At 39.0% G+C, this 12,769-nt stretch overlaps 1 long non-coding RNA gene across 1 annotated transcript; it reads left to right on the forward strand.

Moving 5' to 3' along the window:
* Positions 1–2,837: 2,837 nt before the first annotated feature.
* Positions 2,838–10,066, forward strand: LOC134825833 (uncharacterized). The gene is made up of 3 exons (XR_010161623.1): positions 2,838–3,037; positions 7,043–7,380; positions 9,962–10,066. It is a non-coding gene; the product is annotated as an uncharacterized LOC134825833 (long non-coding RNA).
* The last annotated feature ends 2,703 nt before the right edge of the window (positions 10,067–12,769 follow it).

The raw sequence follows: 12,769 nt of genomic DNA on the forward strand, positions 1-12,769 counted from the left end.
AAGTTAAGTGAAATATTTTCCAATTATGACGACTAATTAGTCTAATTTTTTAATTGTTAGTGATTAATTGAGTCTCGACTGGAAAGTCAATAATGTAGCCCAATAAATTTTGAGCATATGTGCGAAAGATTCGTGGCGTTTAGTATTTTGGTTTGTCCTCTATAGCCTCTAGAAAAGGTGGGTCGTAAACGACCCTATCGTCCCTAATGGGTTAAACTTAGTAACTTATGCTTGACAAGCATGAGCTTTGATATCGATATTTCGCATCGTTCTCTTAGAATGCATGGTTTCAGTGCACTGAAATCTGAAAATATTTATAATTCATGAATTTGGTCATCGGAGACTATATTAGTGTTCCACAGTATTTTGAAACCTATTAAAGAAGTGAGGAATCAATAGTCAGTTAAGGTTCCTAGTTGTCGGTCACCGAAGTTAAGTTTGGAATTTTATCTAAGAATAAAATGGCATGAATATATTCATCAGTAAATAATAGGTTTCGTACCTGACAAGTATAGCTCTAAGCAGGGTTAATAATCAGTGAGTGCCGAGTAACTGTGAAAAAGTATCAAAATCAGAGTCAAACAAAAGAAATTGATAAAAACAATTATGCTAATAACTAAATTATTATTTCATTATTGTTAACTGCAGTTAAACGCTTACCATATAAAAGCTTATTTAAGATATGTCAGGTAAAGTCTGGACATTCGTCCGTCTTGCCATGGTGGGCTCTGACTACAATATATACTGCGTTTGACCTAAAATACAATTGTAGCACAGAAACGTTGACCAGCTAAAAGATGCGCGGAACGTTTTTAACAACACGGAAATCAATGGCTGAAAAGTGATTCATGGCTTCATTATCATAATTCAGAAAATTAACTAAAACAGTAATCATACCAAATTGTGGAGCTGATTGAGGGGGTGGTTTACTATAAGTATATTAATATGTTCGTCACTTCGTCACTTCGTCTAGATGGAGTCTTCTTTCATGTTCGGTATATACTCCACCTGAACGTACCAGTGAACCTGCAGTTTTAATAGTGTAATGCACACGCTTTTATTCTAGTTTTACATCTAAATTACCTTTTTGCCATATTATTATTATTTGTGTGTTGAGTAGCTATAGGTGGATGAAACTGAATAGCTACTAAGCTACTAGTAAATTCTGTCGACCAGATATACTCAAAAGTTTGGTTACCAATTTCATGGTGCAGTCAACATTTTACTTACTATATTGATATAACTGTGGACAATCCTCGATAAAAATTCCTCTCCATATCTTCCACCAAACTTCATGGTCGACTATAACTGTTCGTAGACCGCCATTTTTAGCTTTTAAACCCATGTCCCATAACTTACCTTTAAAGAAAATTAAGATATCTGAATTTGACAAAATGCGGCTTTCCTGAAATCAGTTTTCACAACGATGTGAGGCATGAAGTTCACATAGCCATGTGCCTACGCGTACTGCGTGACGCGCTTGTTTCACGGTCGCGCGCTACTGCGCGCTACTGCAAGCGAGAGGGCTCTGGTTAGAGCAAGGCATGAAGCGTTTGTATTTGACGGATGATACTCGTCTAAATTTCTTCGAAGTTGGAAGTATGAAGTAGCGCGCGCCGCGCCGGTTTCTTTTCAAAATATTAGCCAGAGGCAAGTGCTACGAAGACCGCGCGCCAGGTTCCGGTTAGTCCATTAACAATAAACACGTTTGTAGAAGTAGAACACTTAATCATCGAGCGCGAATATGGGAAACTAACCGTATTTGATTAATTTCCCACATGAAGAACATCCATTTACTATGTAGTCTGTTATCCATGATCCAGCCGCTCCAACTAATTTAATAATTATCCCTGCAGTTTCTTTTCGTTTAAATCGTAAATTCGCGCGCAAAAATTACACCGGCGCGCCTTCCATTTATGATGAATTAGACGCATACATTATTAGCAGCGAGTGTGTCAAACGGACGGTCACTCGCGCCGCGCGCAATGCAACAACGACTAATTGCAAATTATATTTCATTATCAATTTAAACTTTAGTTTTCCAAATTTGGCAATAATTGTAAATCAAATATACAAGTGGTCATTTCATAAACGATTAAATTTTTTATTTAATGGATCCACTGTTCGTAATTAATGATTGACGGTAGTTTATTTTATTTGCTCATGACAAATACAAAATATGCCGTTCAGTGTTGATAATTATGGTATTGGTATGATTAATATATAAGTATAATTCTTACGCTACACTAGTATATGGTATGCTTAATAGAGTTTTGGTCATTAACATTGATTGGAGAAAAAATTGAAATAAGACATTACATTAGAAATTTTTTTTTAAATATTATGTAATTCTAGTCAAGTAGTCAAGCCGCGCATCCAAGCTTTATCCAAATTGCAAACTTTGTAAACGTTTGCGGAGTAAATATTTTCGTTTTGAGAATTAAAACTGAGTTTAAGGTTACTTGTTATTGAGTCATGCAATGCACGTAAGCTGGTATCTTTCATTGTTGAATTGTAATCGATTACCGCTGGCACTCGCTGACTTTAAAATGTTCAACCAACCCGCAAGCAGCAACCAGAGAATAGAGGTAAGATCTTTCGTCTAGACACTTGATGATATTTGTTGTAGCTATCTCGTTTGATAAGTGATAATAATGGGAATAATAATCTATTATTCACCGAATAATTTTTGCAGTGAAGACAGGGTAACTACTCAATTATTATTTTTGTCCAGGTGAATTGATCTGAAAAACAATGCCGTCCAGAATGCAGCATTCCTAAAATATGGTTGCTAAAATATGGACTTATGATCTACGGCAGTGGTAAGGGCTCCTAATTTGCTTGAAACATGACCCGTTCAAATCAAAATAGAAGTCTGCTGTGTAATTATACTATATATCAATGATAAATATTTGTCAGAATGTGATGAAGAGTATAAGTGGAAATGTTTTCTTCTCAAGATGAACTACTATACATTCTGACGTTATGGGATAATAACACAACAGTCCTGTTCGCTCTCTCCGATCCCTTTTGCTAGGTGAGTTAGTTTGTAATCTAAGTACAGAGTATTAAATTGTGGGCAATTGTACTAGAAACTAGTCGAAAGCATTCAAAATGTAAAATCAGCTATAATATCCATGTAATCAAATTGAGGAAGCATAAGAGCGTTTACAAACATTTTTCTATATTTCAGTGGAAGTATGTAGTTTTTTAAAACCTAGATTATAATAATGCTCCTATTCTCCTAGTAACATGATCTTACATCATCAATATTATATGGTCCTGAAAGTTTAACAGGTTGTCTATTACCAGACCTAGGTATTTCTGGGATTTATGTGAAGACTGCCATGTTCCAAATCAAGAGGGATCGACAGTCTATCAAGATTAGGACATTTGTCGAATACTATGAATGAGGATTTTGAAACATTTAATCTCAGCTTGTTAATTCTAAGCCATTCATATAAAATCTGTATACTACTTCTACTACATTGTCAGACGAGCCTCAAGTGATATTATCAAAATATAGTGCACTGTCATCTGCAAATAAACAAGCAGTAGACTGTTCTGCTAATCTATTGTTATGTAGTAAATGGACATACATTTTCAAAATTGAAACATGAGATCACAACTCAATATAGGATGATAATCTATTTGATGAATATATAATAGCATTCAACTTTCCCTTGATAACAAATAAAATAGTCAGATTTTCGTTTTACGGGATATTCAAGTAACAGTTCATCATTCATATGCAATGATTGATCAATACCGAAATATATAAACTTACTCTTTGTTAGCCTTTTTACGTGTATTTCTTGAAGGTTTTAATGGCTTCTATCTCTTAGAGTCTTAGGTTGAGTTAGGTGGGCCTGATCTGTCTTTGGCAGACACAATAAGCATAGCTAAGCACACCTTTCTTTGAGAATTTACATCTCCCGCCACATCTGTTGTCGATATCTTTGTTCTTACAGAAACATGTGACCAACATATTGGACTGGTCTTTGACGAAAGACCGGTAATCTTGGGATGTGTCCCCTTTACAATAGAGTGCGATGTTGGTGGCAAGTCAAATATATAATCAATATTACTATATTGATAGGCTCTCAACATGTCAAATGTGACAAACTCTGTTGTAAGCTTTAAAAACTTTCACCAAGTATTCCTCAAATTTCTTGATCTGAGCTTCATTTAGTTCTACTCAAAGCCTTCAAGGTACATTTCCGGAATCGCCTTTAAGGCTGACAATTTGGTACCTATTCTTGACTGAGTTTCACACCCAGTGCCAATTTGGGCTGCGAGTAACACTTTCATCAATGGTCGTGGCATCCTACGTTATAACTTATACCGATCAGTTGTTTTAAAGTGCAAAAGTCAGAACTTTCTCTATAAGTTTTTTATCGGACTTATTGCTAGTACATAGTGCTTGTAATGTATAATGTATATTGTGCTTGTATACATGGGTAAAAATGGGGTCTGACCTAATAACTCGTACACCTGAAGTCTGTAGACATTAAAATCGTGCTCTACCCACTCAATGTGATGATTTTGACCATTTTTATGGCCAAGATGAGCGCTTAGCTATCATCAGAAGCTGAGATATCTTGTAATAAGTAAATTAACTACTACTCGCAAGAGCCTAAAATTACATTTTGACCTTATAACTCCACAACCTAAGGTCTGCAGACTTTAAAACCATGATCTACCCCACTCAATGTGATGATTCTGACCATTTGTATGCCAAAGATGAGCCCTTAGCTCCCATTAGAAGCTGAGATATCTTGTAATAAGTACATAAATTTCGGCTCGCGAGAGCCTAAAGTTACGTTTTGACCTAATAATTCAACAACCTGAAGTCTGTAGACTTTAAAACCATGATCTACCCCACTCAATGTGATGATTCTGACCATTTGTATGCCAAAGATGAGCCCTTAGCTCCCATTAGAAGCTGAGATATCTTGTAATAAGTACATAAATTTCGGCTCGCGAGAGCCTTAAGTTACGTTTTGACCTAATAGTTCAACAACCTGAAGTCTGTAGACTTTAAAACCATGATCTACCCCACTCGATGTGATGATTCTGACCATTTGTATGCCAAAGATGAGCCCTTAGCTCCCATTAGAAGCTGAGATATCTTGTAATAAGTACATAAATTTCGGCTCGCGAGAGCCTTAAGTTACGTTTTGACCTAATAGTTCAACAACCTGAAGTCTGTAGACTTTAAAACCATGATCTACCCCACTCGATGTGATGATTCAATTCTGACTATTTGTATGCCAAAGATGAGCCCTTTACTCCCATCAGAAGCTGAGATCATATCATGAAATAAGTGTGATAATTGTTACTCGCGAGAGCGTACGCGTAGAAGGGCGTGGTCACATAACTCATCAGCCTTAAGCGTGAGGACTTTGAAACCAGGTTCTACCCCCTAAATGTGATGATTCTGGTCATTTTCGTACCCATTTTGCATTGATCTCCTTTCTCCAATCAGAAATTGAGATATGTGGGTTTATATATCGCGAAAGTGCCAAAAAAGGCGTGGTCAATTGCGCAAAACTGCCTCATATTCAGAAAGCCTCGTATTCAGAAAGTCTACCCAAGCCAAATTTGTTCCTTAGGGCCGTTCCAGGTCTCGAACCTCGGGGCGGAAGAATATTCTCAGATCCTTGATTATTCCTAAATCCAAACTGATGGTTGGTGAGCAGGAGAGTTAGAATTAACCCAAATATCAGGGACACGAATGACTACTCCAGGATTTAAGAAACTAAACTTTCAACACTGAAAACATTCAGATTCTTGCCAAATATATTTCGATTGTAGTCATCTCCAGTGACATTGAACCTAAAAAATGTTAAAAGGTTAGTGTAACAGTATTAAGGCCAAAAGGTCTAAGAGAATTAAGCAAATGTATGTAGTTATTTTCTTTTACTTCAAGTGTACTGGGACTGTAATTCTCTAAAATAAAAGTTATAAAAGTTTCATTAAAATCTGTATGTATAATGTACTCCTAAACCGTAGTCAATCAAGTGAACTCCTAGGCTATACTCATCACTAGTAATATCAAATGCTCTACCATCAATGATTTCATAAAATTTGGACCTGTGTCCGTCCATCCTTTTATGCAAGCTATTAATAGTCCTACCCACATAGTTTTTCTTACAAATCGAACACTGTACAAGATAGATGATGTTATAGGTCTTGCAACAACCAGGGGCTGATTTGATCTTTTTGCCATTTGATGTGATGGAGTCCTTACTCATGATCATTTTACAACACTTGCAGTTTCTTCTGTGACAGGGTTCAGTTTTACCATGTTTAGCACCTAAGGCAAGCTGTTTAGATGTAACGAGGCGAGATCTAAGCGTAGATCCCGTTTTCTTCACAAACTGAAACAGTTTTTTCCTTTCGGTGCTGTGGTGGAGTTTGTGGCTTGCTGACTCTCACTTTCACTAAAACTACGAGTTCGTCTCAAGTGACCTTCGTATTTCTGGACAACATTCACCAAGTCATTGTCACTTCCATAACTGGTTGGTGAGCAGTTTATTTGTTTCAATGTTCTCGGTAAGCTGTTGGTTAACAAAGTATTCTATACATTTCCCAAGTAAGGGGAGTATGGAATATGGATATTGGTCGATAAGTATTTGGATCATTAGGGTCCCCGTTCTACTCGCCATGTTCACTAAAAGTAACCAGTTTTTATGTACCTAGCTCGCACCATGCCATGGTCACTAAAAGTTACCAGTTTTGGTGTACTTTACTTGTCATTTTCACCCCAAAGTTACCTATTTGGTTACCAGTTTTAGTGTAGCTTACTCGCTAATTTCACCAGAAGTTACCAGTTTTGAGGTATCTCATTCGCCATATCTAACAAAATTTCCCAATTTTAATGTACTTTACTCGCCATGTTCACCAAAAGTTACCATTTTCCATGTACCTTACTCATCATGTTACCAAAAATTGCCTGTTTGATGTTACTTGCTGATTTCACCACATTATGAAGTTCAGAAAGAAATATTATTCCTCAATTAACACTATATCTCACTAGGGTGGAGACGTGACTGTAGTAGTTATGATGCGGAACAAGGAACGAGACTACGAGAGGGAGAAGAGGAGGGCCCCGTTGATATGGTGAGCCTGAACCACATGACCCACCATGCCACTCTCTCCCTCGAAAGATGGTCACCAGTACTTTCCCAACCAGCCCGCCCTTCTGATAAGCAGCAGTGTGTGAGAGAACGGAGCGCCAGTACTCAGTCTGTGGAGGCCATGCACATGGTCTGTGACGAAGAGGAACCTGTGACCAGGCAACCAGAACAACATGTTGCCCGGCAACCATAACAAAGACCCTCTGAACAACCTGCCCGGCCCGCTTGGACAGAGCAGGTAACTGCCCTTGTTAAATAACACTTTTGCGGGTTTATATCAGGGGGGGGGGGGTACCAATGGCATAAAATGGCATAAAATGGCATACGTTTTATGGCATAAATGGAAATTTTTATTGTCCAATTCTCCATTATGCAATTTATGTCATTGGTACCCCCCCCCTCCCCCCCTATCAGAGATATTTCGGTTTTTTACCATGTCAAACACGGGAGCTTTGAGCACTTTTAGGAGAATATTCATTTTCGTTCATTTCGGTTCATTCCATGAACCTGGGTAATTTTACGCGACTTTTGATGACTCGTCAGCCTAGCTTATAAGTATAACTATATCCATCTTAGAAAATCGAATGGAGGCTTAACCCAATTCCCAGCACTTAAATACAGCAAACACTTCGATGTCCCAATGTCCCAAATTCATGGAAATTGATGGATTTATCTTCTGAAACTAGCAAATTTCAAGATTTTCGTGTTGAAAAAAAATTTGTTTAGCCACACTTTGACAGAAAGGCTGGCGCGCGCGCACAATTTATAACTGCACACGCGTTCGCTTGGTTTATGAAGAGGATTTTGGAATATGTTTTGGTGGTGAAATAGGTAGTACCTGTCCTAAACCATCATAAAAATCAAGTTTCGACCTCTCAACCCACTCAAGCCATTCCCAGGGGCCACGCCCATCCCAAAATAGCTGAAATCCAGGTAAAATCAAGATTGAAAATCTTTACCCCCGTATGCGATTTATGTTCCGGGGTAAGGTGGCCCATGTTTTAGTATAAAATGGGTACTGACTATCCCAAACCATCAAAAAAACCAAGTTTACACCTCTCAAACCACTCAGGCCACTCCCAGGGGCCACGCCCATCCCAAAATAGCTGAAATCCAGGATTAAAAATCTTTACCCCCGTATGCGATTTATGTTTCGGGGTAGGTGGCCCATGTTTTAGTATAAAAATGGGTACTGCCTATCCCAAACCATCATAAAAACCAAGTTTCGGCCTCTCAAACCACTCAGGCCCAAGGCCACTCCCAGGGGCCACGCCCATCCCAAAATAGCTGAAATCCAGGTCAAATCCCATACAAATCCTGTCTGAGAATCTTTACCCCCGCGCCCTATGCGATTTATGTTCCGGGGTAGGTGGCCCATATTTTAGTATAGAAATGGGCACTGCCTATCCCAAACCATCATAAAAACCAAGTTTCGACCTCTCAACCCACTCAGGCCACTCCCAGGGGCCACGCCCATCCCAAAATAATTGAAATCCAGGTAAAATCAAGATTGAAAATCTTTACCCCCGTATGCGATTTATGTTCCGGGGTAGGTGGCCCATGTTTTAGTATAAAAATGGGTACTGCCTATCCCAAACCATCATAAAAACCAAGTTTCCACCTCTCAAACCACTCAGGCCACTCCCAGGGGCCACGCCCACCCCAAAATAGCTGAAATCCATGTCAAATCCCATACAAATCCAGACTGAGAATCTTTACCCCCGTATGCGATTTATGTTCCGGGGTAGGTGGCCCATATTTTAGTATAGAAATGGGCACTGCCTATCCCAAACCATCATAAAAACCAAGTTTCGACCTCTCAACCCACTCAGGCCACTCCCAGGGGCCACGCCCATCCCAAAATAATTGAAATCCAGGTAAAATCAAGATTGAAAATCTTTACCCCCGTATGCGATTTATGTTCCGGGGTAGGTGGCCCATGTTTTAGTATAAAAATGGGTACTGCCTATCCCAAACCATCATAAAAACCAAGTTTCCACCTCTCAAACCACTCAGGCCACTCCCAGGGGCCACGCCCACCCCAAAATAGCTGAAATCCATGTCAAATCCCATACAAATCCAGACTGAGAATCTTTACCCCCGTATGCGATTTATGTTCCGGGGTAGGTGGTCCATGTTTTAGTATAAAAATGGGTACTGCCTATCCCAAACCATTAAAAAACCAAGTTTCGACCTATCAAACCACTCAGGCCACTCCCAGGGGCCACGCCCATCCCAAAATAGCTGAAATCCAGGCCAAATCCCATACAAATCCAGACTGAGAATCTTTACCCCCGTATGCGATTTATGTTCCAGGGTAGGTGGCCCATGTTTTAGCATAAAAATGGGTACTGCCTATCCCAAACCATCATAAAAATCAAGTTTCGACCTCCCAACCCACTCAGGCCACTCTCAGGGGCCACGCCCATCCCAAAATTACTGAAATCCAGGTAAAATCCAGACCGAGAATCTTTACCCCTGTGATGCTTTTTGTTCCGGAGTAGGTGGCACATGTTTTAGTGTTTAAATAGGTAGTACTTGTCCCAAACCATCATAAAAATTAAGTTTCGACTTCTCAACCCACTCAGGCCACTCCTAGGGGCCACGCCCATCCCAAAATTACTGAAATTCAGGTAAAATCCAGACCGAGAATCTTTACCCCTGTAGTGATTTTATGTTCCGGGGTAGGTGGAACTCAGGCCATATCCATTCTAAAATTACTGAATTCAAGGTGAAATGAAAATAGCTAAAATCTGGAAACCCCTACCCCTGTAATCGTTTTTATATGAGACTTTTTAAGACAATTCAATTTCTTTCAGATTGGGAGTTGCAGTGAAGTTCTGCCAAAGATTTTCTACGATGAGATAAGAATACCTAGACCTTACCTCTCGAACAATTCTCTGATATCACATCAAAATGTTAATTTGTTTTTATTATTATATGTGAGATTAGAACCTTAAATTAAAATGTTTTATTTTTCAAAGAAAATGAAAATTTGCCCTCACTCCTAATTTCCTTGTTTCACTTGTCCTTGTCTCTTCCAACCGGATATTATCCAACTATGAGTACAAAATGACTTGAACTTACTATTAACAAAATGATACCTCCACATGGTTGTTCTAACAAGTCATCCTACGGTTAGCCATTTTTATTGTATTACCACTAAAAAGTTGTTTAAATACTTGTTTCGGATAAAAAATGTGAATATGGGTCTGGGTCGGTTTCGAACTCGATTCAAGTCTCGGGTGATCATGTGAAGATATTACGCTTAGCGAACTTAGCTGTTAATTAGATACTCAAGGTACAATTTTAACTATCAAATTGACGTGCTCGCGCACTCCCTGCGCAAAGTTATTCTTCGACAGTACACATTTTTAGCCATTTTGGGACGATTGCGCGGCACGAAAGCTTTAAACCTTCATAACTCTACCCAGGAACAGTCCCTAGAACTGATTAAGGTTGTGATCTCCGAGTCTGAGTGTGTACTTTAAGATGATATATGATTTGTCATACCTGCGTCCACACAGGAGAATCACAAATGGGTATAGTCGCGAACGCAAAGAAACCGCAGGGATAACTTACACGGGGACGAACACTTTGGAAGTCCGTTATAAGCAACTAGTTTACCATACATACAGGTTGCCTCGTTTCCCCCTCTTTTGATATGACCATCTGGACAAGTTAGGTTGACCGTTATCTCTGCACCGTGCTGAATTGGAAAAGTGGAGTCCATCTTTACGTTTCTCCATGTCACGTCGAGAGTGCTACATTCTGAAATATAGAATGCATTATCGTCACGTTTTTTATCCTAACCAGTAGGTATAATTGTTAACTAAATTGCCTTAACTCAAATGGTTTTCAAGAATTATGTCAGAATATTTGTTGTGCAGGGTGTATGAGACATTGCAATTCAAACTATTACTAATTTACTGCACTACAGTTAATAGTTCACTTAGCTCAACTTATATCATTTTATCTTACCCCGTTTTGCCGTTATTGCTATCTCGTTCACTGAGACACCACCAAGGTTGTCATTATCGTTTATCCACACTGTCACTACATGGCCGTATCTACAGTCAGTGTTAAGAGGTAGGTGGTGATCTGGTATTGTTCCTTCTATATAGACGTTCAGATTGACCTCCTTACATATTGAGTGACTGCAGTAGCAGTCATACGGGAAGCAGGTCCAGGTCCGGGTCAGGGAGGGGTCTCCTTTCACACTATACCACACTACCTCCTTCACGCATTGCATCTGGTCAAATATTAACTTTAACGAGACATTGGCAGATTTTGCGTAAGACCTGGTGCTCATGTCCAGGTCTATAGCATTTGCAGCACCGTACTCCTCCTCGTTATCTTCCCAAGTGCTGGACTGTTCAGCCCTGGCTGGAAATACCTCACCAGCCAGTATTTGTCTCATTCCTAAAATTACAAGCATTATTATTTTACTGACAATTATTTCAGATACTGTCATAATAAGAACTGTCGTAAAACACTGTAACAGTTACACATATTTACTACATTCTACTATCTTACTATACACGTATCTTACCAGCCAATATATTATCTCACCTTTTTTCTCTGTTATAGATATCTCCCTCAGTATGAGCTTATCAGCATGGTTAGTCCTCTGCAGCTTGACCGTGTTTCCGTATGTGCAGCCTGAAACTGATGGGACATTGTCTACTGCCCCCTCTCTGTAGACTGTTAGAGAGACGCCGGTGCACACGTTACCCACACAGGTATTACAGTCAGTATTTGAGCAGGTTCAGGTGAGAGTAGGACTACCATCAGTGTGGTACCGCGCAATCTGTTTAACACAAATGACCTGGTCAATATTTACCTTAAACCATATACTATCGTCAGCACCAGATAAGGTTTCAGACCAGGTTACCAGGTCCAGGTCTATAGCGTGGTGAGCACCGTACCTGTCCTCGTTGTCATCCTTAGTGCGGGACTGTTCTGCACTGACTGGGACTATCTCACCAGCAAGTCTTTCTCTCGTAGCTGCAATAACGCGCATTAGTATTACTTATGTGTATCGATACTCTATCAAATTCCAAAAACATTAAAATGCATGAGCGTGCTACAGTGTAATGACTGGCTACCGTGAACGTTGAAGTTGATCTCAGATGATTTTACAAACGGTTTATGCAAGCTGTATTCGGAAAAATACTTATATAATTAATAGTCAATGTCACATTAATACGATTACTAATCAATGCAATGTTACTTATAAAATCTCAAAATTTTGAAAATTATCTCTTGAAACATTAATAAAAATATGTTGCTTACCACAGTCAACAGAAAAAAGTAATTCTAGCTGAAGCGTTAATAAGAGAAACGTCGACATTTTTTCTGTGGAAGTTGAGTTTTCAGTCAGCTTCATCATTCACATAAGTAAATTTTATGAAGCAAGTTCAAAATGAAATGTTTTATGAACACTGCTAGTAATTTAAACAATAAAGCCTTGATTTCACGTGTTCTTTATCTCAAATAGCCTCATTATCGAAATAGTTTCAGCTAAGCAGCTAAACGGAATAATGATCGTTTGCCGGAAAATATTTAAGGTAACATCCTTTTAAAAGGACCATCCTGTAATCAAATTACGGTGGTAGCCTCAAAGT

The sequence above is a fragment of the Bolinopsis microptera genome, unplaced genomic scaffold (genome assembly GCF_026151205.1).
Source record: "Bolinopsis microptera isolate Bmic1 unplaced genomic scaffold, MBARI_Bmic_1.0 sca143, whole genome shotgun sequence".
Classification (NCBI taxonomy): domain Eukaryota; kingdom Metazoa; phylum Ctenophora; class Tentaculata; order Lobata; family Bolinopsidae; genus Bolinopsis; species Bolinopsis microptera.